Source organism: Chiloscyllium plagiosum, unplaced genomic scaffold (genome assembly GCF_037043375.1).
Source record: "Chiloscyllium plagiosum isolate Xiang-an unplaced genomic scaffold, Cpla_swu_hap1 HiC_scaffold_1, whole genome shotgun sequence".
NCBI classification, from domain to species: Eukaryota; Metazoa; Chordata; class Chondrichthyes; order Orectolobiformes; family Hemiscylliidae; genus Chiloscyllium; species Chiloscyllium plagiosum.
The window spans coordinates 130,575,960-130,602,875 of record NW_028270139.1 but is presented as its reverse complement, the minus strand read 5'-3'; positions in this window follow the sequence as shown (position 1 = coordinate 130,602,875).

Sequence of the window (26,916 nt, the reverse complement as noted above, 5' to 3'; positions counted from 1 at the left end):
AGGGGGTTAAACTTGCACATGTTGCTATGACAGTCTTGCTACACCTGTGGGTCAAGGCCTGTGAGGTCCCACACAGGTCCCCATAGATAGAACATAGAACATAGAACATAGAAAAATACAGCGCAGTACAGGCCCTTTGGCCCTCGATGTTGCGCCGATCCAAGCCCACCTAACCTACACTAGCCCACTATCCTCCAAATGCCTATCCAATACCCGTTTAAATGCCCATAAAGAGGGAGAGTCCACCACTGCTACTGGCAGGGCATTCCATGAACTCACGACTCGTTGAGTAAAGAATCTACCCCTAACATCTGTCCTATACCTACCACCCCTTAATTTAAAGATGGTGGAAGCTATCAGCTGCATCAAAGTTTAGCACAAGTGATACTTTAAATGTCTTCTGTCATTACTTTTGCTTCACAAAGATGACCAACAACATGATTAAGATTGCTAGTGGTCAGGATTTTTATCAGGACATATAGTAATTAATCACTGCATGTGATTCACATGCAGAATTCTGTGATTGGAGATGTCCTTAACCTGTATTATTTAAAGGTCTGATTAATGCAATTGTCCCTTGAAGGGCCTCACGTCCTTCACAAATCCCTGGTCATTCAGGTAGATAAAAATAACTTGGTCCGACCACTCCAGGTGTGATGGCAGTCAGTTTTCATTTTCATTGCAGCTTTACAATTCGATGAATATGGAAGGTAATACATATGATGTTTCACAGAGTGAGTAACAGCTTCAGCCTGGTAATCAAGTTCCTTCCCCCAACTCTGAAAACTTCCTTCTCTGTCAATCCCATCAGGTTTGAACTTCCACATTTCCCCACAAAACTCATTTATTTTACTGTCATCCTCCACTTTACCCCTGTGCCTCTGACATACAGCTTAGTTATGCCAGCTATCATGATGACCATCTTCAAGACTTCTTCACCCACAATAATCTGTGCTCTCCGATACTCAATCATCTCCCATCCTCATATTTGATCTTGCCCCTTCACAATTAATATTCCCTTTGCATCTCAACATGATGCCTCTAAACCCTATCACAGATTTCTCCAATAGCTCCATCAGTGATTTGGCTCCTGATAAATACCTTCACCTTCTGGGAACAGACACCTGGGACTGACTGTGACTACCTCCCTGACCAATTTAGACTGACAGCTCCAACAGATAACTGAACATACCTCTTACTGTACAGCTGCCAGATTATTGAAAACTGATTACTGCAACCAATGACTGATTGTATTGGATCTGATGATGAAGGGCTCCGGCCTGAAACATCGATTTTCCTGCTCCTCGGATGCTGCCTGACATGCTGTGCCTTTCCAGCAACACACACTCAACTCTGTTCTCCAGCATCTGCAGACCTCACTGTCTCCTACTTTAAAATAAAGTTCTGGCTCAGTGAAATACCTCTTTTATTCTGAAACCGACAGTATTTTTATTTTGGCAAAAGTGTGGACTGCAGATGCTGGAGATCAGAGTCTAGATTAGAGTGGTGCTGGAAAAGCACTGCAGGTCAGGCAGCTTCCGAGGAGCAGCAAAATTGACGTTTTGGACAAAAGCCCTTCATCAGGGATGGAATCGGTATTTTTATTTTGAGCAATCAGCTTTATTTGTGTCTATTGAACATCTGAAGTCCTAGTGAGAGTTTTGTGGGCTGAGGTCTGGTCGAGATACAAAACCATCCGATCCTGTACAACGTGACACCAGGAAATTTTACCTCCTAGGCTTTATCTCCATGGGTCCTAACAGTCAATTGCCTGAATGTGTTGGAAATCATTAACTGACCAGTGGGCAAGAATGAGATCTTGGGCAGCAGGTCACCACTACCAGAGAAACAAAGGAATGGATTTTGGCTGTCAGGTATGTGATGTGAGTGGGAATGTATTAGTTAAGAAGCCATCACAGTTGGAGGGTGAGAAATATCTGGGGCAAGGTTCTGCTGAAGTTAACTGTGTGATCTGAAGGGACACGCCTTCTCAACTTGACCCCCCCCCCCCCCAAAAAGTCAAACGTAACTTATTTTCTTGGATTCTTCTGGCTTCAGTTTGGTTTGGGAAGGGAGCCACGTCAGCCTCCTCATACAAATCTTCAGTGATAGTTACTATAAAGTGATAAAGTGTCCGATCTTCATATTTGAGAAGAAGCATAGCATCATATTTGTCTGACCAACAGAGATAGCAAAAGTTACAAGCCACAGTATGACAGCAGAATTGGAGGGTGAGGTCATGTAGCCATTTGAACTGTTTGATTGCCTAGTCTGCCATTAGATTAAAGTCACTGTGCAGAGGCTGATTTCTAACGTAACTTGCTTGTTTTGGCGAGCAGTGGAGGCACATTAAAATAATTAATTTTGATCATAATTATATCATTCATATAATTAATATCTAATCAATTTTCAACAAAGTTAAGTTTCAAAGCTCAAACTCAAAGTTACACATATTACGGTGATTCCTTTACTCTGTTAATTCACATAGGGACTAAGCAAAAGCTAGCAGTCATAAGCTGCTTTTAGATTTCAATCAATTTAAAAAGGCTGATTGTCTATCTGGCTGACTGACTGCACTCTTAGGTTAATGAAGAGCATTTTGTGGAGTTTTTTATGTCTTCAAGACATTGTCCTCCACATGAATCCACTGTGATGCCTGAATACTCAGAAATAGTTGGCACTGCAGTGTGTGCACAGTATTGATTAACCAGATCTGAGGCCATATTAAGAAATAGCTCTCCCTACATAATGTAAGAGTCAGACCTGAATGTTGTTGTTGTGTTGTGTTAGAAGAGGTTCACTTCAATACAGTTATTTAGTTTGATTTCACGATTTTGAGTTCCCTCTGCATTATTTGTGTGTGTTTTTTTGTTTAGTAAATTGGTTACGACATTTTTGTTAAATTATTTTCTATATAATTATTTGCTTGTTTAAGAAAAATGAGCATTGGAAATCCTTAGAGTATAGGACAATTATTTTTGTTACATTAACAAAGAGGTTTCAGTAGAAAGGCAGCAGAGCGCCAACTAATTTAAAAAAAAACAGATCTCGGACCTTATTTAATTTACTCTTATAAGGAAAGTGGATGTCAATGACAGACTCAGCATTTATTGCACATTCCTAATTGTACAGGAATTAAATAGCTTACTAGTAAATTTTAAAGAATAGTGAAAAGGTTGTTGTGAGTCTGAAGTCACATACAGGCTAGACCAGGCAAAGAAGGCAGATTTCAATCCTTATAGGGCAATCATAAACCAGATAAGTTTTGAAGGCAGTTGTTGATAGTTGTGATGAGCCTCATTCATGATGAAGGGCTTATGCCTGAAATGTCGATTCTCCTGCTCCTCGGATGATGCCTGACCTGCTGTGCTTTTCCAGTACCACCCTTTCGTCAGTTGCCATGGTCACCATTACTAATAGTTTTCAATCCAGATTTTATTAATTGAATTTAAATTCCGTCAGCTGCCCGAGTTGGAGTCGAAGCTTGTCATCTGAGTATAATATAAAAACCATATCTTTTTTCCGATACAGTGGTGCCTCAGAGTCTGACTTTAATTCAATCCAGGAGGCTGTTCAGATTGCAAAAGGTTTGAATTCTGAAACTATTTTCCCCATAAGAAATAATAGCAAGGGAATTAATCCGTTTCTGGACCCAAAAAAAAACATTTTCAAGACACTTTTAACTACAAATACACATGGTTAAGGTAAAATAAGATGAGTAAATGACCTAAATATCAAGTAATAATAATAAAGGCAGGAAATAAATGTACTAACATGAAAATAACTTTATTTACCTTAGTGAGGAGTGCTAGTGGTGAATGCACTCATTTGCTTCACTGCTGTTCTTGGGTGCCATGGTGAATGCACAAGGGTGATAATTAAAAAAACCCAGCACAAATCAAGGTGAAAACACGAGGTAAACTGGTGATGGACACACGAGAGATGCTTTCATGACTACTTCCCGGGATGAACTGAATAAACAATGTGCGACCTGAACGGTACGTGGTGTTCGGATTCTGAAAATGTGTTCGGATTTTAGGGCAAAATTTTCTCAAAATAATTGTTCGGATTCCAAGTTGTTCAAACAATAAGGTATTCAGATTCTGGGGTCACCACTGTATTTTTAAAAGTGGTGTGAAATCAGAAAAGACCAGGGATTGCAAGGATTTCTGCTTGGCTTCAAAGCAAGTAACTAGATACTCATTGTGAACACTGCACAGCTGTGGGTTACAGCAGTTGTTCCAGATAAACTGGAGTAGAAAAGTTGTCTCCATTGAAAGTGGGGGTGGCCTGTTTCATCATTCAATATGACTATGACTGATTCTCTACCTCAATACCAAATTCCCACTTTCCCCCTGTACTCCTTGATGTCCTTAAGATCTAAAATGTATCTTTTTTTTCTTGAATATGTTCAGTGACTTGGCCTCCAGAGCTTTGTGTGGTAGAGAATTCCACAGGTTCACTATACATTGAGTAAAAACAGTTTTCTTCATCTCTGTCCTAAATGGTCGACCCCATATACTGAGTCAAAAGGTATGGTGCTGGAAAAGCACAGCAGGTCAAGCAGCATCCGAGGAGCAGGAGAGTTGACGTTTTGCACATAAGCCATTCATCAGGAGTGATGGGGGGAAGGGGGCTGAGAGATAAATAAGAGGATGGGGGTGGGGCTGGGGGGAAGGTAACTGGGAAGGCGATAGGTGGAGGTGATTGTGATAGGTCAGAAGGGAGGGTGGAGTGGATAGATGGGAAGGAAGATGGACGGGTGGGACAAGTCAAGAGAGCGGTGCCGAGTTGGAGGGTTGGACCTGGGATGAGGTGGGGGGAGGGGAAATTTTGAAACTAGTGAAGTCAACATTGATGCTGTGTGATTTAAGGCTGCCAAGGTGGAAGATGAGACAGTCTTCCTCTAGACGTCGGGTGGCTTGGATTTGGCAGTGGAGGAGGCCCACAACTTCCATGGCCTTGGCGGGGTGGGAGGGAGTGTTGGCCACAGGGTGGTGGGGTTGTTCGGTGTGTGTGTGTGTCCCAGAGATGTTCCCTCTGTGAGTTGGCGTCCTGTCTCCTCAGTGTAGAGGAGACCACATTGAGAGCAACGGACACAGTAGATGAGGTGGATGTGCATGCAGGAAAATCTCTGCCAGATGTGAAAAGATCCTTTAGGGCCTTGAATGGAGGTGGGTGGGGAGGTCTGGACACAAGTTTTACACCTCTCGCAGCAGCCAGGGAAGATGCCAGGAGTGGAGGATTGGCAGAGGATGTGGACCTAACGAGGGAGTCTCAGAGGCAGTGGTCTCTGCAGAACGCAGATAGGGGTGGGGTCTCTGGTGGTGAGATCTGATTGTAGGTGGCAGAAATGGCACCTCATATCTCCCTCGTCATACTTTTAGACACTGACTCTCCAACATCTGCAGTCTAGACTCCACAACAGAAAAAACTCTTGCCTTCACCTAATCTAGCCAGCCTTTTAGAATTTTATACATTCTGACTAGATTCCCTCTCGCTCTTCTAAACTCTATTTAAATCAGACCCAGTGGAACCAATCTCTCCTCATAGGTCAGTCCTGCCATTCCAGCCTAGAGAACATTCACTGCACTCCCTCTATGGAAAGTATATCCTTTCTTCGGTAGGGAGATCAAAACCATACAATATTCCATGTGTGATCTCACCAAGGTCCTGAATAACTGCATTAAAACATCCCTATTTCTGAACTCAAATTCTCTTTCAATGAAGGCCAATATCCCACTTGCCCTCCTAATTGCTTGCCGCACCTGTCTGTCTACTTCCATTAGCTTTGGTTGGCAATGAGTCGTGGATTAATTTGAGACCTAATGACCAGTTATCAAGGTAAAAGTCTTCGGCCTGCCAACAATCATGTGATTGGTTCTCAGGTAGCTAAATAGCTTGGGTTTGTGAACAAGACACAGAGAAGCTTTTGCCCAAAATGTCGGTTTCGCTGCTCCTTGGATGCTGCTTGAACTGCTGTGCTCTTCCAGCACCACTAATCCAGAACAGAGAAGCCTTTGTACAATAACCAACTTAGGAGCTCTCTGTGTTCTCTGAAGTAAACCACTTAAAGTCTGATGAAAACCAGTTCATCAATAACTGCAAGCAATGACTTTTGATTTGATAAGTCAGAGACCTTTCATTAGTGATCCAACCATTCCATGTCTCTTGCTAATCAGTGGAAATATCCAGAAAGGAATGACTGAGAAGAAGCATTCTGACCAGCACAAGAATCATAAGAATCATTTTAACAACCCTTGTGAACAAGAATCACTGAATAGCTTTCATAGATTTTCCATCCATCACCACTTTTTTTACTGTCTGTGTATGTGCGTAAGGGTGAGTTTACAAGGGTTGAGGTTTTTAATCGGCAGAGTTATATACAGACAGTTCATAACTATTTCCCCATAGCTAGTATATTTATGATATGTATACTTATGTATATTATGATGTGTATATTTATGATACATAGTCATTTTTGTTATGTATGGAAACTTGGTCTATGAATTCTGTCAACCTGGATCTGTAAGATTGATAAATGGGGGAATTTTGTGTACTTTTTAAAATCTGTAACTTTTGTGACAACTCAAGGAGAGCGAGGCTTTATTTCCATCATGTTATCTCAGTCAGTCATAGCAATTAGCCTTGGCCTTCGGATTGCTAGTCCAGTGACAAGATACATCAAGCAATCCATTTCCACATAAAGAGTGGTCAATGCATTAAATAAACTACTGGATAGAATAGCCAACGAAAACTACCAAAAATCCTGAAGAAACAAATGGTTGAATTTGCAGACTAGAAGCTGTTGCAATAACTTCATATGTTGTTGGTGTGAAAGTCAGACCAGTTACCTGGCGACTCCAGTTCATGGCTTGCTCCGCCAGGCCTCCGTCCTGAACACACAGCACACTCCATGATTAGCAACCTCAATTATGCCTCTCATCCCCAAAGGGTGGCATCAGACACACACGGCCCTCAGTATGTCATCATGGCACATCTTGAACCCACTTGCAATACAGTTTTTCACTCCAGTGCTGTAATTCGGAGTGAACCAACACTTTTCAATTCAACACTGCTGTAATACAGCTTCATAAACATGCAACCACCTCATCTATCAGACCTAGATACACCTCACTGCTGTTCACTCACTTGCTTAGCACTCGCTTACTTTGCGAGTGGATACACAGAGCTTTGTTTTTCATTTTTAAACTTTTGTCACCTCATTCAGATCTTAAAGGCTCACATTACTTCTCTCTTGTCTTGCTATTTGGCACAAACACAAAGCCAGCCAACTTGTTGTGGTTGCTAGCACTGAACAGCCAAAAGATTGGGCATATCATTACATAGCACGATGTTATGTCAATGTTGCACCTACAGTGTGTTACAACAACTTCTGTGTCAAAAACACTGTATATATTTCAGCCAAATGACCACATCACAAAGTCTAAGGGGGTGATCCTCAGTCCAGTGAAGGAGACTGTCATCAGTCAAGGGGTGTCACCACAGTCAGGCGGGGAAACATCCAATTTCAATCCAGGGGCTTGATTGCTTGGGGGTACTCAATGTCAGGAGTTCTATATTACAGCAGTCCAGGAAATGGGCCATGGTCAGTCTTGCAAGTCTAGTGCAACCAGTCCAGGAATTAGCAATAAGTCAGTCAGAGAACATACAGAGATAAGTCAGGAGTCTGGTCACTCATCTGTCAGGGCTGATCCTCCAAGGCAGTCCAGGTGGGGGGTGAGGGAAAGGGGTTTGGGATGCAGTCAGTCGTAAGGGTCTGTTCACTTAAAGTCAAGCCACCCTTATGGTAGGGAAGTTGGGAAAGTCAATTATTAAGATTAGAGGCAGCGTGCTGAGATGCAGAGGGCAGAATAATTGTGAAGAGAAACAACTCAATGTACAATGGTGGCAGATGATGCCGCATGATACTGTATTGGAGAACATGGTTCTCCAGGGTGGCCAGATGGCTCAGTGGTTAGCACTGCTGCCTCAGCGCCAGGGACACACGTTCGATTCCAATTTTGGGCAACTATCTTTGTGGAGTTTGCACATTTTCCCTCTGTTTGCATGGGTTTCCTCCCACAGTGACTCTAATAATGTGAGTTTTAAGATACTCATGGGCAGGGATAACAGCAGTCCTTGGGTGAAGGTGTTAAATTGGGAGAAGACGAACTATAACAATACTGGGCAGGAACTGGAGAATGTTGATTGGCAGCAACAGTTTGAAGACAAATCCACATCGGACATGTGGGAATATTTCAAATGGCAGTTGGTGAGTTCAGGAGTGCACATTCCTGTGAGAATGAAGAACAAAGAACAAAGAAAATTTACAGCCCAGGAACAGGCCCTTCAGCCCTCCAAGCCTGAGCTGATCCAAATCAACTGCCAAAACCTGTCGGTCAATTCCTAAGCATCTGTATCCCTCTGCTCCCCACCATCTCATGCATCTGTCCAGACGCATCTTAAATGAATCTACAGTGCCTGCCTCTACCACCTCAGCTGGCAACGCATTCCAGATGCTCACCACCCTCTGTGTAAAGTACTTGCCGCATGTATCATCCTTAAACTTTCCACCTCTCACCTTGAAAGAGTGACCTCTTGTTATTGAATTCTTCACCCTGGGAAAAAGCTTGTCTCTCTCTCTACCCTGTCTATACCCTTCATGATTTTGTAAACCTCAATCAGGTCCCCCCCTCAATCTCCTTTTTTCTAATGAAAATAAACCTAACCTACTCAACCTCTCTTCATAGCTAGCACCTTCCACACCAGGCAACATCCTCGTAAACCTTCTCTGCACCCTCTCCAAAGCATCCACATCCTTTTGGTAATGTGGCGACCAGGACTGTACACAGTATTCTAAATGTGGCCGAACCAATGTCTTGTACAATTTTAACATGACTTTCCAGTTCTTATACTCAATACCCCGTCCAATGGAGGCTAGCATAATGTATGCCTTCTGGAACACACTATCCACCTGTGCAGCAAACTTCAGGGTACAATGGACCTCAGTCCCAGATCTCTCTGCCTATCAACTTTACCCGAGGCACTTCCATTCATTGTATAATTCACTCTAGAATTAGTCTTGCCTAAATGCATCACCTCACATTTGTCTGGATTGAAAGCCATCTGCCACTTTTCCGCCCAACTCTCCAGTCTATGTATATCCTCCTGTATTCTCTGACAGTCCCTTATGCTTTCTGCTACTCCACCAATCTTCGTGTCATCTGCAAACTTGCTGATCATACCAACAGTGCCCTCTTCCAGATCATTTATGTATATCACAAACAACAGTGGCCCCAGCACTGACCCCTGTGGAACACCACTGGTCACCTTTCTCCATTTTGAGAAACTCCCTTCAACTACTACTCTCTGTCTCCTGTTGCTCAACCAGGTCTTTATCCACCGAGCTAGAACACCTTGCACACCATGTGACTTCACTTTCTCCATTAGTCTACCATGGGGGACCTTATCAAACACCTTACTAAAGTCCATGTATATGACATCAACAGCCCTTCCTTCATCTATTAACTTGGTCACTTCCTCGAAGAACTCTATTAAGTTGGTAAGGCACGATCTCCCCAGCACAAAACCATGTTGCCTATCATTGATAAGACCATTCTTTTCTAAATATAAATAGATCCTATCCCTCAGTACCTTCTCCAGCAACTTTCCCACCACTTACGTCAGGCTCACTGGTCCGTGGTTACCCAAAATATCCCTACTACCCTTCTTGTACAGGGGAACAACATGAGCAACCCTCCAGTCCTCCAGCACCTCACCTGTATTTAAGGATTCCACAAATATATCTGTCAGGACCCCAGCTATTTCCTCTCTCACCTTGCTCAGCAACCTGGGATGGATCCCATCTGATCCTGGGGATTTGTCCACCTTAATAACCTCTAGCCTACCCAACACATCTTCCCTACTTATGTCAACATGATCCAGACTAATCAAACTTTTATCTCTAATCTCAACATTCATCATGTCCCTCTCCTCAGTGAACACCGATGCAAAGTAATCATTGAGAATCTCACCCATTTTCTCAGGTTTGACACCCAGCCTTCCTTCGTTATCCTTTAGTGGACCAATCCTTTCTCTAATTACCCGCTTGCTTTTTATATAAGAATAAACTGCTTTGGCATTCTCCTTAATTCTGCTCAATAAAGCTATTTCCCCTTTTAGCCCGCTTGATTCCTCGTTTAAGACTTGTCCTACTCTTCTGATATTCCTCCAGGGCCCGTTCTATTCTTAGCTGCCCAGACCTTATGCATGCTTCCCTTTTCCTCTTGGCTAGTCATACAATTTCTCCTGTCATCCATGGTTCATGAATCTTGCCCTTCCTATCCTTTGCCTTCAACGGGACATGTCTATCCTGCACTATCTTTAACCTATCTTTGAAAGTCTCCCACATCTCAAATGTGGACTTCCCTTCAAATAGCTATATCCAATCCACATTTACGAGCTCCTGCCTAATTTTGATATAGTTGGCCTTGGCCCAGTTTAGTACTCTTCCCTTAGGACCACTCTCTTCTTTATCTAGGATAGGTCGGGAAAGTTGTGTGAACTTTGGATGACCAAGGATATTATGACCTTGGTCAAAAAGAAAAAGGAAGCATACGTAAGGTCCAGGAGGATGGAACTGACAATGCCTTTGAAGTATAAAAGGTTGTAGGATAAAACTTAGAAGGCCTAGAATGGGTCATGAAAAGTTGTTAGCAAACAGAATTAAGGAGAATCCCAAGGCAAAAGGGCAGCCAGGGAAAGGGTTGGCCCACTCAAGGGCAAAGGAGGGAATCTGTGTCTGGAGCCAGAAGAGGTAGCTGAGGTCCTAAGCAAATACTTTGTGTCAGTATTCAGTAAAGAGAAGGAATTGGTGGAGGATTATCTCAGTGAAATGAGTAAAACATTTCCAAGCGAAGTTGCTATTAAAAAGGAAGAGGTGTTATGTGTCTTAAAATATACTATGGTAGGTAAATCCCCCGGTCCTGATGGGATCTATCCCAGAATATTGGGGGAAGCAAGAGAACAAATTGCTGTAGCATTGACAGACATTTTTGTAACCTATTTGGCCTCAGGTGAGATCTCAGAGGACTGGAGAATAGCCAATGTTGTCCCATTGTTTATGAAGGGTAGCAGGGATAATCCTGGAAATTACAGGCCTGTGAGTCACACATCAGTGTTAGGAAATAATTGGAAAAAAGTCTCAGGGACAAGATCTATACACATTTAGAAGCAAATGGGCTTATTAGTGATAGACAGAATAGTTTTGTATGGGGAAGGTCGTGCCTCACTCGGTTGCTTGAGTTTTTTGAGGTGGTGACAAAGATGATTGATAAGGGAAGAACGGTTGATGCCACATGGACTTCAGTAAAGCCTTTGACACGGTCCCTCACGGTAGGCTAGTACAAAAGATGAAGTCACATGGTATTGGGGTGAGCTGGCAAGATAGATACAGAACTGGCTTAGTCTTAGGAAACAGAAGGAAGCAGAAGGATGCTTTTTGGAATGGAGGGTTGTTACTAGTGGTATGCCACAGAGATTACTGCCAGGACCTCCGCTGTTTGTGATCTGGATAAATGATTTGGAGGAAAAAGTAGCTGTCTAATTAGTACAAAGATTAAAAATCACACAACACCAGATGATAGTCCAACTATAGTCCACCAGGTTATAAGATCTTATACTACACAACCTCCTGATAAAGGAGCAGCACTCTGAAAGCTAGTGCTTCCAAATAAATCTAATTGATAATAACCTGGTGTTGTGTGATTTTTAACTTTGTACAGCAGGATTTAGATAAATCAAAGGCATGGGCAGAAACATGGCATGGAGTTTAATCTGAACAAATGTGAGGTGATGCATTTTGGAAGGTCAATTACAGGTGGAAATTCTACAGTGAATAGCAGAACCCTTAGGAATATTGATATGCAGAGGGAATTGGTTGTGCAAGCCCACAGATCATTGAAAGTGTCAGTGCAGGTAGGTAAGGTGGTTAAAAAAGGCCTATGTCTTGCTTACTTTCATTGGAAAGGGGCATTGAGTATAAGGATAGAACAAGTTATGCTGCAGCTTTATGGAACTTCAGTTAGGCCACACTTGGAATATTACATACAGTTCTGGTCACCACACTACCAGAGGGATGTGGATGCTTTAGAGGGGGTGCAGAAAAGGTTTACCAGGATGTTGCCTGGTATGGGGAATTTTGAGCTATAATGAAAGATTGGCTGGACTAGTTTGTTTTCATTGAAATGCAGGAGGTAGAGGGGCAACTTGATAGACGTTTATAAGATTCTGAATGGTATAGACAGAGTGGAAAATATGAGGCTTTTTCCCAGGATAGAGAGATGAATTACTGGGTAGCACAATCTCAAGGTGCGAGGGGGGATGTTTAAAAAAGATGTATGAAGCAAGTACAAAGGGTGGATGGTGAGTGCCTGGAATGCGCTGCCAAAGGAGATGGTGGAAGCAGACACAATAGCAGCATTCAAGATGCACTTGGATGAATACATAAATAAGAAGGGAATAGAGGGATATCGATCCTGTAAGTGAAGACAGTTTTCGAACAGAAGGACAAAATATGTCAGTGCAGGCCTGGAGGGCTGCTGGACTTGTTCCTGTGATGTGTTGCTCTTTGTTTTTTGTTTTCTTTGTTCTCGTCCAAAGATGTGCAGGTTAGGTGGATTGGCTATGCTGAATTCCACTTAGTGTCCAAGCATGTCATGCTAGGTTGGTGAGCCATGGCAGATGTGGGGTTACAGGAATAGGGTACGGGATTAGGTCTAGGTGAAATGTTCTTCAGAGGGTCAGTTTGGACTCAATGGGCTGAATGGCTTGCTTCCACAGTGTAGGGCTTCTATGGTCACTGTAGGGGATAGGGGGTCAATGATGATCATGACCACCCTGGCTTTGACTGAAAGACAGTGCTCCATGGTTTTTGGCATGGCTAAGCTGTAAGGCCAGGGGTCGGAGGTAATGTGAGGAAATTTGGGTGGAAATGAAAATATTCCTTATCAAAATCAACTAGTCATTTGTGTGTGATATGAATGCTGACTGCACAAAATATTAAGAGGCTCTAGTTCTGTTTCTGTTTCGTTGTCGCTGTGCCCATGGTCTTTGGAGTGGGGGGTCCTTATTGTATACTCCAGACAGAGTGTGCTGCACAATTTGTGCAGCTGTGTACTGCATATCTGGAGCAGGCAAAGAAGGGATGTGATGGGTGGTGAAGAGCTGAGAGAGTGGCAGAAAATTTCTTAGGAAGAAATAGGAAGTTGAAGACATTGTGCAGGAGGAACTTCACCTTCAGCATGAGAGAGCATTACAGATTCAGATACAGTAAGCGAGGGAGGACTACTCAGTTCCGTTAGACATGGGTTGGAGGCAGCCATCATTCATTACCTGTCAAATTGTTGTTGTGCTAAAGACAAGTGATCCCTGTTTGATCCCAGAAGCAAACTTAGCTGTCTCCATTTGGTTTTTCTTAGCTTTAACTGTTGTCCAACACCTTCCTGGGTAATAGAATCAAAGAATGGAAACAGACCATTCAGTCCGTCGAGTCCACATTGAAGAGCACCTCACCTAGACCCATCCCCCTATCCTATCCCTGTAACCCTGCATTTTCCATGGCCAATCCACCTATGCTGCACATCTTTGGACTGTGTGAGGAAACCAGAGTACCCAGTTCTAAACACTGAGACACTGTGACACCCAATAAGTCCCAGGAGACAGTCGGCCCACTGTGTCTAAGAAAGTACTACTCTGGTTGTTCTGTGCTTCAATAAGAGACCAGCAGTGAGCTGTACCTGTGGAAATGCATCTTCCCCACTTGCCCTCAATGCACTTGTGCTGGACCTTCAACAACATTAAAAAAATCTTGGAAGGAGCTGGTGAGCTAGTGTGAACATGCTGCCACTTTGGAGTGTGCCTTACTTTACTTCACTGCAGGTATGTCTTCAACTACTTCACCTCATTTTGGCTAAGGTGTATAGTCACTAGCTTTAGGAAGTCTTCTGAGAATCCACTTACTACGTAATTCAACTTGTCTTGTATAAGGAGGGCAGATACAGTCATGCATAGGAGGATGTGGGATGCTGTTGGAGGGGGATTATTGATTGCAGCGACTACCATAACCACAACTCCAGCCCAACTTTCCCAAGAAATAGAGGGGTACTTACACACAGTGATGTTTCCAAGCATCTGCTGCTTTGGTCTGTCTAGATGCTAGAGGTTACAGCTTAGGCAGGTGCTGCCAAAGGAGCCTTGATGAATTTTTGCAGGGAAACTCATAGATGGCACAAATTGTACATTAGTGGTGAAAGGAATAAAAGCTGAATTTGTTGGGTGTGGTGCCAGTCAGGCGGCTGCTTTGTCCTGGATGGTGTCAAGTTTGCTTGTTGCAGAATGGCAACCCTGGTTCAGTAATAACACTCTCATACATTCAGAAAGGTTGAAGCCCCATTTCAAAGACTTAAGCACATACCAAGTTTAACACTTCATTCATTTGGTTTATTACTGTGTACCGAGGTATAGTGAAAAGTGTTGTCTTAAGTGCTTTTCAGAAAGATCATACTATACAAGTGCATCAGGGTAACAGAACAGAGTGTGGGATAGTGTTACAGCTGCTGAGCAGATGCAGAAACAGAGCAAGATTAACATTTAAGATGTCCACTTGAAATTCCGATAACAGCATGGAAGAAGCTGTTCTTGAATCTGTTCGAACATGTTTTCAAACTTTTATATCTTCTACTCAACAGAAGAAAGTAGAAGAGAGTATCATCGGGGTGGGTGGGGTCAAAGGAGTGCAGAATCCTTGCACTGTCAAAGAAGTTTTCTATTAAATGACATGTTTGGACAAGAGGAGAAAGTGAGGTCTGCAGATGCTGGAGATCAGAGCTGAAAATGTGTTGCTGGAAAAGCACAGAGGTCAGGCAGCATCCAGGGAACAGGAGAATCGACGTTTCGGGCATAAGCCCTTCTTCAGGGCAAGAACCATGTGACCTTCAAGGTTGACCTCCAAGGTTGACATAAAAGATCCCAAAGTATGATCAGAGCAGCCATGATTTTATTAAATAGTGGAGCAGGATCAATGGGCTGAATGACTTTCCCCTGTTCCCGATTTGCATGTTGTATATATTAACTGAAGAAATGTAAGGGTGCTCCCTTAACCAGTTTCTATCCTTAACCAATTCCACTGGAAAAAACCCATCGTGTGCCTCATTATTTGCTACTTGTCAGATTTAGCTATGTAAAAATTGGCTACAACAGTGACTCCATTTCAAAAAGTACTTCTTTAGCTACAAGTTGTGTGAATGTTACCTCCCACTTATCAGGTCAGCCCTGCATGTTATTCAGGCTGATGGAAGCTGCTGTTGCTCTGCTTCATTATTATTTCAGCATGTTTAAACTTTCCATTCTGCATCAATGATATTTGGTTCATTGTCACGACTCAGGCAATAAAGTTTAATTGTAATGGATGCTTATTCATATGTTGATTTTTCACATTTAAATTTATGAAGTGAGTAAGATGAATTTTATTTTACAGAAACAACATGAGGCTGATGGAAGGCACTTGGGCGCATTACTCATTTTAATTCCAACCATAACTTTAAGCTAGTCACATGTTCACATAAAATAAAGTATCATTATCTTCATTATTCGGAGGACACAGAAAATCACTGTGGGTAAAAAGACTCTATTGGGAGAGATCACAGAAGAGAAACCACGGGTAGAAACGTATTGTGGGCAAAGAACTCATCGAGGAGAGACCTGATGAAGAAGAGATTGCTGTGAAGTAGGGGAAGATAGTGTCAGATTAGATTAACAGGCTCAGAGGAAGTATTTCTGCTCTTCTTGACCCAAAAGCATTTAAGTGCTGGAATCTCAAAGTTCTCACTTTTATTTAGCCATTGGTTTGGACTCACCTCTCAAGAACAAATGACTGGATTACTCTGCTCCCTTTCCACTCATCCATGTAATTTAGATATGAACAATTTTTACATGAGCTGGTGCCATTTTTCAATTTTGTTTTAAATTAAGGCACTCCCCATCAGTTCCATGAATTTTACATTCCCAGCTTGACAACATGTCAAACCCAGATTCGACTAGCATTTAGCATTCACATGCTTCCACATTCCACCAGAAATCCCTGTATGGTGATCACTAGAACTTTGGTTGATTTCCTCCTTTCTATTCCAAAGGTACTGAAACAATTATATAGACTCAAGCTTCCTCCCAGCCAAGATCAATCAACTGGGGATCAAACTTTGGACTTCACAGCTTTGTAAAGACAGAATAACATTTTACTTCCTATGTTATTGTTTTGCTTAGGTTGAAGTAGTTCAATAACTTTCAAAGACTGCTAGCTATAAATGCAATTATTTGGAATGGAAATGTATTAATGCGCCCCCTGACTTGCCGTAGTCATGTGAACCCTACTGTGACACCTGTTTACAATAAAGATACAGTACATGCCAAAATGTTGGGTGTCAATTTTGTAATGCGGTTTCTGAGTGGAGCTGAGATTGAATGTTGAAGAGCTGCATCAAGGTGCAACTACTAACAGAAGTACACAGGAATGTTCAGAGCTTCTAAAAGCCACAGAAAAGAAACAGACCAGAGCTGATTAATTGGGTGAGACACAAAGGCTGCAAACCTTCATCTCCCACTACCTGTTGAAATGAAAGGCAATGTGAAACAGACCCTTTTCTATTTTTGTTTCAGATTTCCAGCATCCACAGTTCTTTCAGATTTTTTGCCTGCAATTTCTATTTCTGTTTGACGAAACAGACCCAGTAATTTTCCCATTCACTCTGGTAAAACTTTGCAGTTGTCCTTCAGGGAAGGAAATCAGCCATCCTCACCTGGTCTGGCATGTACGTGACTAGACTGACAGCAATGTGGTTGACTTTTAACTATCCTGTAATGACAGAGCAGGCCATTCAGTTGTATCAATCACTACAAAGTCTCAACAAAGAAATAAAACCAGGCGAACCACCTGGCATTGACCTGGGCGCCAGAAAAGACAATGGCAGAAACTGTCCTACCAACTCAGCATAGTCCACACATTTAATATGGAGATGAGGAGAATTTATTTTCTCTGAGAGTCATTAGTGTGTAGAATTTTCTACTCAAGACCGCAGAAGTAGCAGAATCATTGGATATATTTAAAGGCCATGCTAAGTATTGACAACGGATATGATCCCTTGATTGACAAGGAAGTGACTGAGCATCGAAAAGTAAAGAGCTGAAACCACAGTCAGGTCAGCAGTGATCTGATCAAATAGTGCAGTAGGCACGAAGGGCTAAATGGCCTAGTGTACTCCTGCTCCTAAGTCCAATGTTTGTGATTGCTTTTGTGGGTTTCTGTCAAATTTACTTCCACCACTCTTCCAGAGAATACATTCCAGATATTCGGAACATGCTGAGTAAAAGATCGCCACATCGCCTCTCTGGCTTTGTTTAGCCAATGTTGCTAAACCATTGTCTTTTGATTTTTAAATCTCTTAACAGTGGAAATTTTCTTTCATTTATCTGTCAAAATCCTTCATAATTTTGAACATGTCTATTATATCTCTCCTTATTTTTGCTCTCAGAAGAACAATCCTAGCTTCTTCAGTCTCTCTTCATAATTAAAATCCCTCCATACCTTGGAATCTCCAAGACCTTAATACCTTTCCTATGCAGGGCTCTATCTGAGATTTAAACAATCTGAATTTTTAACAAATGCATACAAATGCTGAATTCTATTTTAACTGGAGATAAGCTTCGAACCTTTGTTCCATTTGATTACCAGCTGTGCCACATAACCATTCCCTGTCACTGTCCCAGCTCATGAAACTATCAGCCATGTCTTTGTTGCTGCTAGCTGTATCTATCCAAAGCACTCCTGGATGGCATTCCAACTTGTACCTTCAACAAACTTGAGTTCATCCAAAACTCTGCTGCTCATGCCCTGACTCATACCAAGATTCATTCACATGTTACCGGTCACTGCTTATTTACATTGGTTCGAGGTTTAATGCTTCAGTTTAATATTCCTATCCTTGTTTTCAAAGCTTTCCCATGGTTTTGTTCCTCCCCATCACTGTAAACTAATCAAAACTTGCAACTCTCCAAGATCTTCACACAACTGTAATTCTCACCTCTTCTGCATCCTGACAGCGTTGTGTTCATCTGCCTCAGGCCTAATCTCTGGAATTTCCTCCTAAAATTTTTAACTTTCTTCTTCTTTCTAACTTGAGTTGAAACAGGTAATGTCTCCTAAACTCACTTCATCTAAGTGACGTACAGTCAATAGGAATATAAGTATTATAAATTTGGATTCATACAGCCAAAAGCAGATGAATTGACAATACACATACAAAGGGAATCATTTCTAGAAACCTGAAAGAGCAGTTGCTTCCAACAATCCCACACCTTTTGATAGAGATCTTAATTTCATATGTCTATATTCTCACCTTACTCCGCGAATCATTTATTCCAGTTTCAGCAATCAGTTCTCTCTAATAAGTTGGAAAGATTCAGATTTTCTGATGACCAGATAGTTATTATTCCAACATACATAGGAGTTGTGTCTGGAGACCATATGGAATCCCAATTGTCTCAGACTCTGAGGGAATTGCCTGACAAATGGAAGATTCTGCTCAGGAATTCTTCTATGCCTTGAACCTCTGAAAATTTGCATTTACATTTAAATTTCCATTTAAATTCGGAGATTTACAGTGAAATTATGTAAATAGTTACACAGGAAATGTTAGTCTATTAAATACCTGGTCTAACTCCTTCAACAGACTTCATATTTACATCACACATCTTCAAACGGACCTCCCCTAAACCCTTACAACCTCCAGATTCTGACTGGACCCCACCCTGGAGTCTGACTCCACTTTTTCCTACTCCACTCCCAAACTCCCTCTCCCCATTTTCCACCCCAGATCTGACTTAACACCTCCTCCCCCACAGTCTGACAAGCTTTCCCCTTCTCCCACTCTGTACACGAACCATCCCTCCTCCACCACCACAAACAGGCCAGAGGCTCCTGCTACCGAACCAGACTGGATTTGACCATCCAAACCCATCTAAATTTCTGCCACTGGTGCCAACCCAACGTCCTCCACCACTGCCACTGCCAGACCTGAACATTCCAGGCTCGCCCTCCACTGGAGCCAATTTCTTGCACCCATTCCTACTGCGACGATGCTGCACCTTTAACAAGGTTATGTTGTCCTTGGTTTTTTTTCAAGCTGGATCGTAAAGGCAGAGGTTCCAATATGTCTGGAAATATTTGCTTGGAAACAATGGCAGGGGAGTGGCCAGGTCTTCCAGTTCAGATTTTCTTCTAGTTTGGTTTAGTTTTAGATGGGGACCTAGAGACGCAGCTTCAGTGAAAAGAGGTTCCATATTTCAACAGAGGCCTTGCCTGAACTTTCTCTGTCAAACCTCTCCTGCCTGTAAGAACCTGTGTTTGAATTCACCTTTTGCCAAGGGATGTCCTTATGTGATGCTGCAGGGATTGGAACAGCTTGTTAAATTGCAATATCATGTCGGTTGGGTTACCAAATAAGTTAAGTTCTTCTAAATTCTGTTTTCTTTTGTTCGTGTTTCATCCGTAGTGTTTATATAAATTCTGTTTTGCTTAAAGCTGAGTGGTTTGACCAGCTGCATCAGTCCTGGAATATCCACTTTAAACTGGCTAAAAGATAATAAAATATTAAGGCCTGAGGTACCTTCTTAAAACATTTTGAGGGGTTGTGGCCTCGTCCACAACACCACCTGTTGCATCTCCTACCTGATCTTCTTGCACACTGGCACTCTACACACTTTGCACCTAATGCCATTACCTCATGCAGTCCAAAACCAACTGATACATTTGCCCTCACAGCTGCACCCTACTTACCTCTTTAATCTTTGGGCATCCTACCCCCCCTCCCCTCAACCCAGCTGGCATTCTAATTCCTTAGCATCCTACCTTCTCCTCATCTGGTAACCTACCCAGCACTCTAACGTCATACTGACCGTATGTATATACCATATGGCGACAGCTGTCCACATGGTGTCAGAACCTATCAATGTCAGAATTTAGAATCCCTACAGTGCTGAAAGAGGCAATTTGGCCCATCAAATCTGTATCAATCCTTTGAAGAGCATCTCAACCAAAACCAGCCCCACTCTAAACCTGAAATCCCACGTTTTACCAATGCTAATCCACCTCGCCTTCACATCTTTGGACTATGGGAAGAAACTGAAGCACCCGGAGGAAACACATGCAGACACAGGAAGAATGTGCAAACTCCACAGTTGCCAGAGGCTGGAATCAAACCTAGGTCCCTGGTGCTGTGAGGCAGCAGGGCTAACCACTGCACTAATGTGCAGGAACTCCTGAGGAATAATGAAACACAAGGGTCCATGTTTGTTCTCCCCAAGACCCACGATTGAACCAGGGACCATTCGATCTTCAGTTCAATGCTCTCCCAGCAGAGCTATTTCAGCTGATTCGGCAGCTGCCTGCTGTGAAGACAGGGTGCGGTTTGCTTTGTTCTGACAGTTCTGTGTGACAGAAGAACTGCCAGAATGGAAGTATGGCTCTGTATTTCTGCAGGAGTTCTGAGTGAATGTCCCCAGTATTGCAGAGCTCCCTTCTTTCAGAGAAAAAGGACCAAATGGCAAGCTGCATAAGAATGCTATTCTTTGGAAAATCCAGCCCATTGTTTTTCCCATATTACACAGTGTATACAAATCATGTGCTAAACTTTCCTTGAACTCACAACCTCCTATTTTAACTGTGTCCCTTTGTTTTCACTTGTGTATCACTCGTGTTTAAATCCTGCCAATCTTCAGAATCTTTCTGAATGTTTCCTCTTTTCCTTCCAACTTTGGTTTATGATTTCCAGAAACACCTTGATTGCTTGATTTAGTGGTTTCAAGGACAATGAATAATATCCTGCTTTAAGTAGGTTCTTTATCTGCCATTTTTTTTAAACTGCAGCCAATCATCTGGAAAGATATACTTATATACTTTCATTATAATGTTAATATATGTGGAATGTGTCCTTGGTAGAATGAGTGTCAGGAGGAAAGTGAATTAATGTGAGATTGAAATGTATTTTATGCAGTTTGCTGTTGATGCAGCTCCTTTACAATGACAGGTCCTGAACCAACCCCTGCAGTGGATGGCATTTGGTAATGAAACACAAAGTTTTCACTAAATATCATTATCTCAAAAATGTTATCACTTGACAATTGTATTGACTAGTTCTGCCAATGAATAACTGGTTTTATCCAATGAATAATTAATCCATGCATAGCAGGAATGCCCCAGGTTCAATCTCCAAGCTGTGATGAATCTAATTATCTCAGCTCTAGTTGTGGGTTGATAACAGAGATACAGACTATCTGTGCTGGATGGTATGTCAGAAAATAGAAAGCTTGGTTCAAGGGTTATCACAGGAGAAACACATAGTAGAATGAAGAGAATTTTAACACGAGGGGTTATGTATATATATTATATATAACATAGATTATGCCTTTCCAGAATGGTGATAGAAACTGGATCTATAACAGCTATAAAAAAGAAAAATAATAGAAAATCTGGAGAAAAGGATAAAAACATGGAACCATGAATAATGATATTTTGGCATAGTCGTTATGAGGGTAGGAAATATATTTCCATTTTTTGGAATGGAATTTCTTCCATTCAATATGATTGTCTTCTTAACAAAATCAGCCACTTCTTAATGACTTACCCAAGAGAGTAAAAGTCACACAACACCAGGTTATAGTCCATTAGGTTTATTTGGAAGAACAAGCTTTTGGAACACTGCCCCTTTGATAGGTAGCTAGTGGACAGGATCATAGAACACGGATTTTATGGTAAAAGATCAAAGTGTCATACAACTGATGTATTAAGCAGACCTAGATTGCTGTTAAGTCTTAAATCACTTAGAATGGGTGGCAGGTTTTGATTCACCCCAGTTCAACACTGGCACCTCCACTTCATGGATATCCAAGAGATTCAATGTGCATATCTGCTCATATAGACAGAGCAGATCACCTTGATTAGATTCCCTACAGTGTGGAAACAGGCCCTTCGGCCCAACAAGCCCACACCAATCCTGCAAAGAGTAACACGCCCAGACCCATTTCCTCTGACTAATGCACCTAACATTATGGGCAATTTAGCATGGCCAATCTGCCTGACCTGCACATCTTTGGACTGTGGGAGGAAATCGGAGCACCCGGGGAAACCCACGCAGACACAGGGATAATGTGCAAACTCCAAACAGACAGTCGCCCAAGGCTGGAATCGAACCTGGGACCCTGGTGGTGTGAGGCAGCAGTGCTAACCACTGAGCCACCATGCCACCCAGTACAATGTCAATTTCCTGAAATATCTCAATCCACTTGCCCCCAAAGATTTTCCTGTATATATTGGCAAAAAGGTCAGTACTGTCAAACATGCAGTAAAGATTATCAAGAATTGTACCAGAGCCATGAGGCAATCACTGTCAGGAAAGATTGAACAGACCGGGGCTCTTCTTAATAGCAAAGAGAAGATTGAGAGGTGAACTGTATGCGCCTTAAAATTAGGGTTTCAATCAAGTACATGTGCAGAAAATGGTTTTTTTTATGGTTCTGTAGCAAACAACATTGACAGCGTGGTTTGTGTCGGACAGTATTTTATTTTGTTTTTCTTTGTGTGCCAGCATTAATTAGTTGGCCTTGAGAAAGTGTCAATGCGTTGTTTTCTTGAACTGCTGCAGTCTATTTGCTATTGCTACACACATACACACACACATTAGAGGGGAACTTGCAGTTGGTGGTATTCCCTTGTATCTGTTGTCCTTGTCCTTCTAGAGGGGCATGGATAGGATAAATTGACAAAGTCTTTTCCTTGGGGTGGTGGAGTCCAGAGCTAGAGGGCATAGATTTAGGGTGAAAGGTGAAAGTTATAAAAAGGACCTAAGGGGCAGCTTTTTCATGCAGAGGATGGTGCATGTATGGAATGAGCTGCCAGAGGAAGTGATGGAGGCTGGTACAATTATAACATTTAAAAGGCTTCTGGATGGGTATATGAATAGGAAGGGTTTAGAGGGATATGGGCAAAGTGCTGGCAAATGGGACTAGTTTAGGTTAGGATATCTGGTCAGCACGGATGAGTAGGACCATACTGTATATCTCTATTTGGAAGGCGCTGTCTGAGGAACCTTTGTTAATTTCTGCAGTGCATCTTGTGGATAGTACTCACTGCTACTACTGAGCATCAATGATTGAGGATTTATGGATGCTGTGCCAACCAAGTGGGCTGCTTTATTCAGGATAGCATCAAGCTTCTTGTGCTTTTTAAAATTCATTCAGTGGATGTGGGCATCATTGTCTAGGTCAACATTTATTGTCCATCCCTAATTGTTCAGAGTGCAGATAAGATTCAACTACATTGTTGTTGGTCTGGAGTCACACATTGACCAGATCAAGTTAAGTTAGCAGATATCCCTCCCTAAAGGACATAAGTGAATGAGATTTTTTAAAATGCCAATAATATAGAGTCATAGAGATGTACAGCATGGAAACAGACCCTACAGTCCAACCCGTCCATGCCGACCAGATATCCCATATATTTGTCATAAAGTAATGCAGTCATAGAGTCATAGAGCAAGGAAACAGACTCTTCGGCCAAACCAGTCCATACCAAATGTAATCAGAAAATAAACAAGTCCACCTGCCTGCTCCTGGCCCATATCCCTCCAAACCTTGCCTATTCATTTACTTATCACAATGTCTTTTAAACATTGTAATTGTATCCACGTCCATCACTTCCTCAGGAAGTTTATTTCACACGTGAACCAGCATCTGTGTAAAAGATTTGCCCCCATGTCTTTTTCAAATCTCTTTCCTCTCACGTTAAAAATGTGCCCCCTAGTCTTGAAATCCCCCATCACGGGAAAAGATACCTACCATTAACTCAATTTATACCCTCATTATTTTATAAACTTCTATAAGATCGCCTATCAACCTATGCTCGAGTGAAAAATGTCCCAGCCTTTCTTTGTAATTAAAACCTTCCATACCCAGCAACAGCCTGCTAAAGCTTTTCATCTTTGACTTTGTACAATGAATACAAATCTCACCTTCTGATATGGTGAGATTTGAACTACATCCCCAGAATATGGGCATAGCATTCTGATTACAAGTTCAGTGACACTACCACAATACCATGACCATTTTGAAATGTGGGGAATGTGGTAGCTAATTCCTAACAAAGCCGCCATAAACAGTAACATATATGTGACCAGACTTCATTTTATGTGTGATGTTCATTGAGGGATAATTATTTACCAGGGCTACCATTCCTTTTCTTATACACGAACATAGGATTGAGCAGCAGAAATAAGCCTCCTGAGCCTGCTTTGCCGTTCATTAAAGTCATGGCTGATCTGAATACTCTACATGCCCACCTGTCCCTGATAACCTTTCAGTCCTTTGCTTCTCAAGAATCTACCTAAATCTGCCTTAAAAATATTCAAAGACTTTGCTTCTACCATCTTGGCAGTTCCAAAGACTCAATCACCCCTGTGAAAAACAAATTCCTGTCTTAAACCGATGGAAACTGGCTTTATCACATGATTGGGAAGGTGACAGAAAATAATTTCAGGCCCTTGATTTGGGCTTTAACAGCTAATCAAATTAATTAAAAACTAGATATCAAATCAAGAGCAATTATAACAAAATAGGACTTTTCAGGAATTGGATTACAAACTAATATCATTTGTAGAAAATAACACATATCACAAACCAATATTGTATGTTTGAATTTCATAGAATCAAAGATACATAGGATGCCATTTGGCCCATGATGTCTGTGCTGTGTCCCCACAGAGCAATGTAATTAGATTTAACACCCTGTTTTTTCCTCATAACAATTTAAGTATTTTCTCTTCAAATAATTATCCAATTCCTTTTTGTAGTGATTGTAACACGGTCAGCCTAGTAGACATCACAGAATATGAGTTCCCTGATTGGGACTGTTAGTCTGTTTCAATCAGAAAGCCCAGGCTAACAGATAAAAAGAACAATGTCAGAAATTCTGACTCTGAGAGCTGGGTATGTGGGAGCTAGACCAGTGTCAAAGACTTTCCAAGTATAAATAAAGGGTGTCTTGGTATTTGGATTTCGGCCTCTGTGGAGTGATTTCAGTGGTGATGAGAATTAAGCATGTCCTTGAAGAAACTGGCTCACAACAATCAGCTTTGAGTTGGGGGAAGCCTTTCTGGCATCATGCAGTTATTTGGGAAGCTTGACTTGTTGAATCCTGCTGTCAAAGACTGGGCCTACTATATGGAAATAAAACTTTATTTTTTCTGGGCAAATGACATTGGGGCAGATGAAAAGCAAAGAGTAATTCTCACAGCAGCTTCTGGGCCAGGTTATTAGGAGTCTAACTTTCCATGAGGCACCAGATACTAAAACTTTTCAAGAATTAGTTAAAGACTATTACAACTCCGAGCCTCCTCTGATTCTGAGAGGCTGTTGGTTTTACTCAGCAATTAAAGAATCAGGGGAACCTGTATTGAGATGTTTGACTGGGTTAAGACGACTGGCAGAAGCATGTGACTTTGGTTTAACCCTTAATGAGATGCTGCGAGACCATTTGGGATGTGGGATTAATGATGTAACCATGCAAAAGCACCACTAGCTGAAACCGAACTGGACTTCAAACAGACATTAAAATTGGCTTTGTCATTGGAATATGTGGCAAGTGGAACGTGTGAGTTGCAGGATATTCCAATGGAAGCGGACACCCTCACCAATCCGACTGACCTTGGGGAACATCACTTGAGTGAAGGCAGTTGCATAGCCACACTCAGGACATATTCTGAAAAGACAGATCCGAGTCAGGCTACAGCAAAACCCCACAACAAAGCCAGGCCTCAGCCAAATGGTTAAAGTTTACTTCTGGATCTGGTCCAGTAACTCATTGTAGTTGCAGCTGGTATGCACACTCAAGACAGCAAAGGAGTACGACTAGACCTAAATTGAGTAAGAGAACTCATAGGCCAATATCCAGGAGAGTGCACACCCTGGAAAATTCACCTACATCTGGTGTGGAACAGTTGAATTGCTTAGCAAAATCCAAATCAGAATCCAAACTGAGTCCTAAGAATGCTCCTGCCCGAAACGTTGACTTTCTTGCCCCTCAGATGCTGCCTGACCTGCTGTGCTTTTTCCAGTGCCACACTTTATCAACCCAAGATCCAAATCAGACTCAGTCAAAATAAACATCTGGTTAAATGGTCACCAGGTTTCATGAGAGGTCAATGCTATCATGGCTGTTTTAGTGATTGCAGAGGACAGAAAAACTGCAGCTGCTGGAATCCAAAATAGACAGGCAAGAGGCTGAAAGAACACAGCAAGCCAGCCAGCAGAACTAGATTGCAGAACTAGTCTTTACCAAAATCTACCCAGGATTAATGTGCGCAACACCTCAGCTAGACTGAAAACCAATTTCGGGGAAACTTTAAAGATTAAAGGTATGACTTCAGTTCCAGTCTCTAATGAAAAGCAACTGGTTCAGTTACCGCTTATTGCAGTAAAGGCTTGGGCCTATGTATGATGGAGTGAAATTGGTTGAGACAGATTTACCTTGATTGGCTCAACATTTTTCAGTTAGAAAATAGCTGCCTGAGTGAAGTCCTAATTAAATGCCCAGATGTTTTTCAGGAAGGTCTAGGAACTATCAAAGGAGTCAAGGCCACCTTGCATGTTGACCAGGACGCAATTCCATGATGCTGCAAGGCCCGTCCAGTGCCATTTGCCTTATGGGTAAAAGTAGAGACAGAAACCAGAAGGCTGGAATGTGAAGGAATCATCAAACCAGAACAATTTGTGAAATGGGCAGGACTGGTCATACCGCTTGTGAAGCCCAAT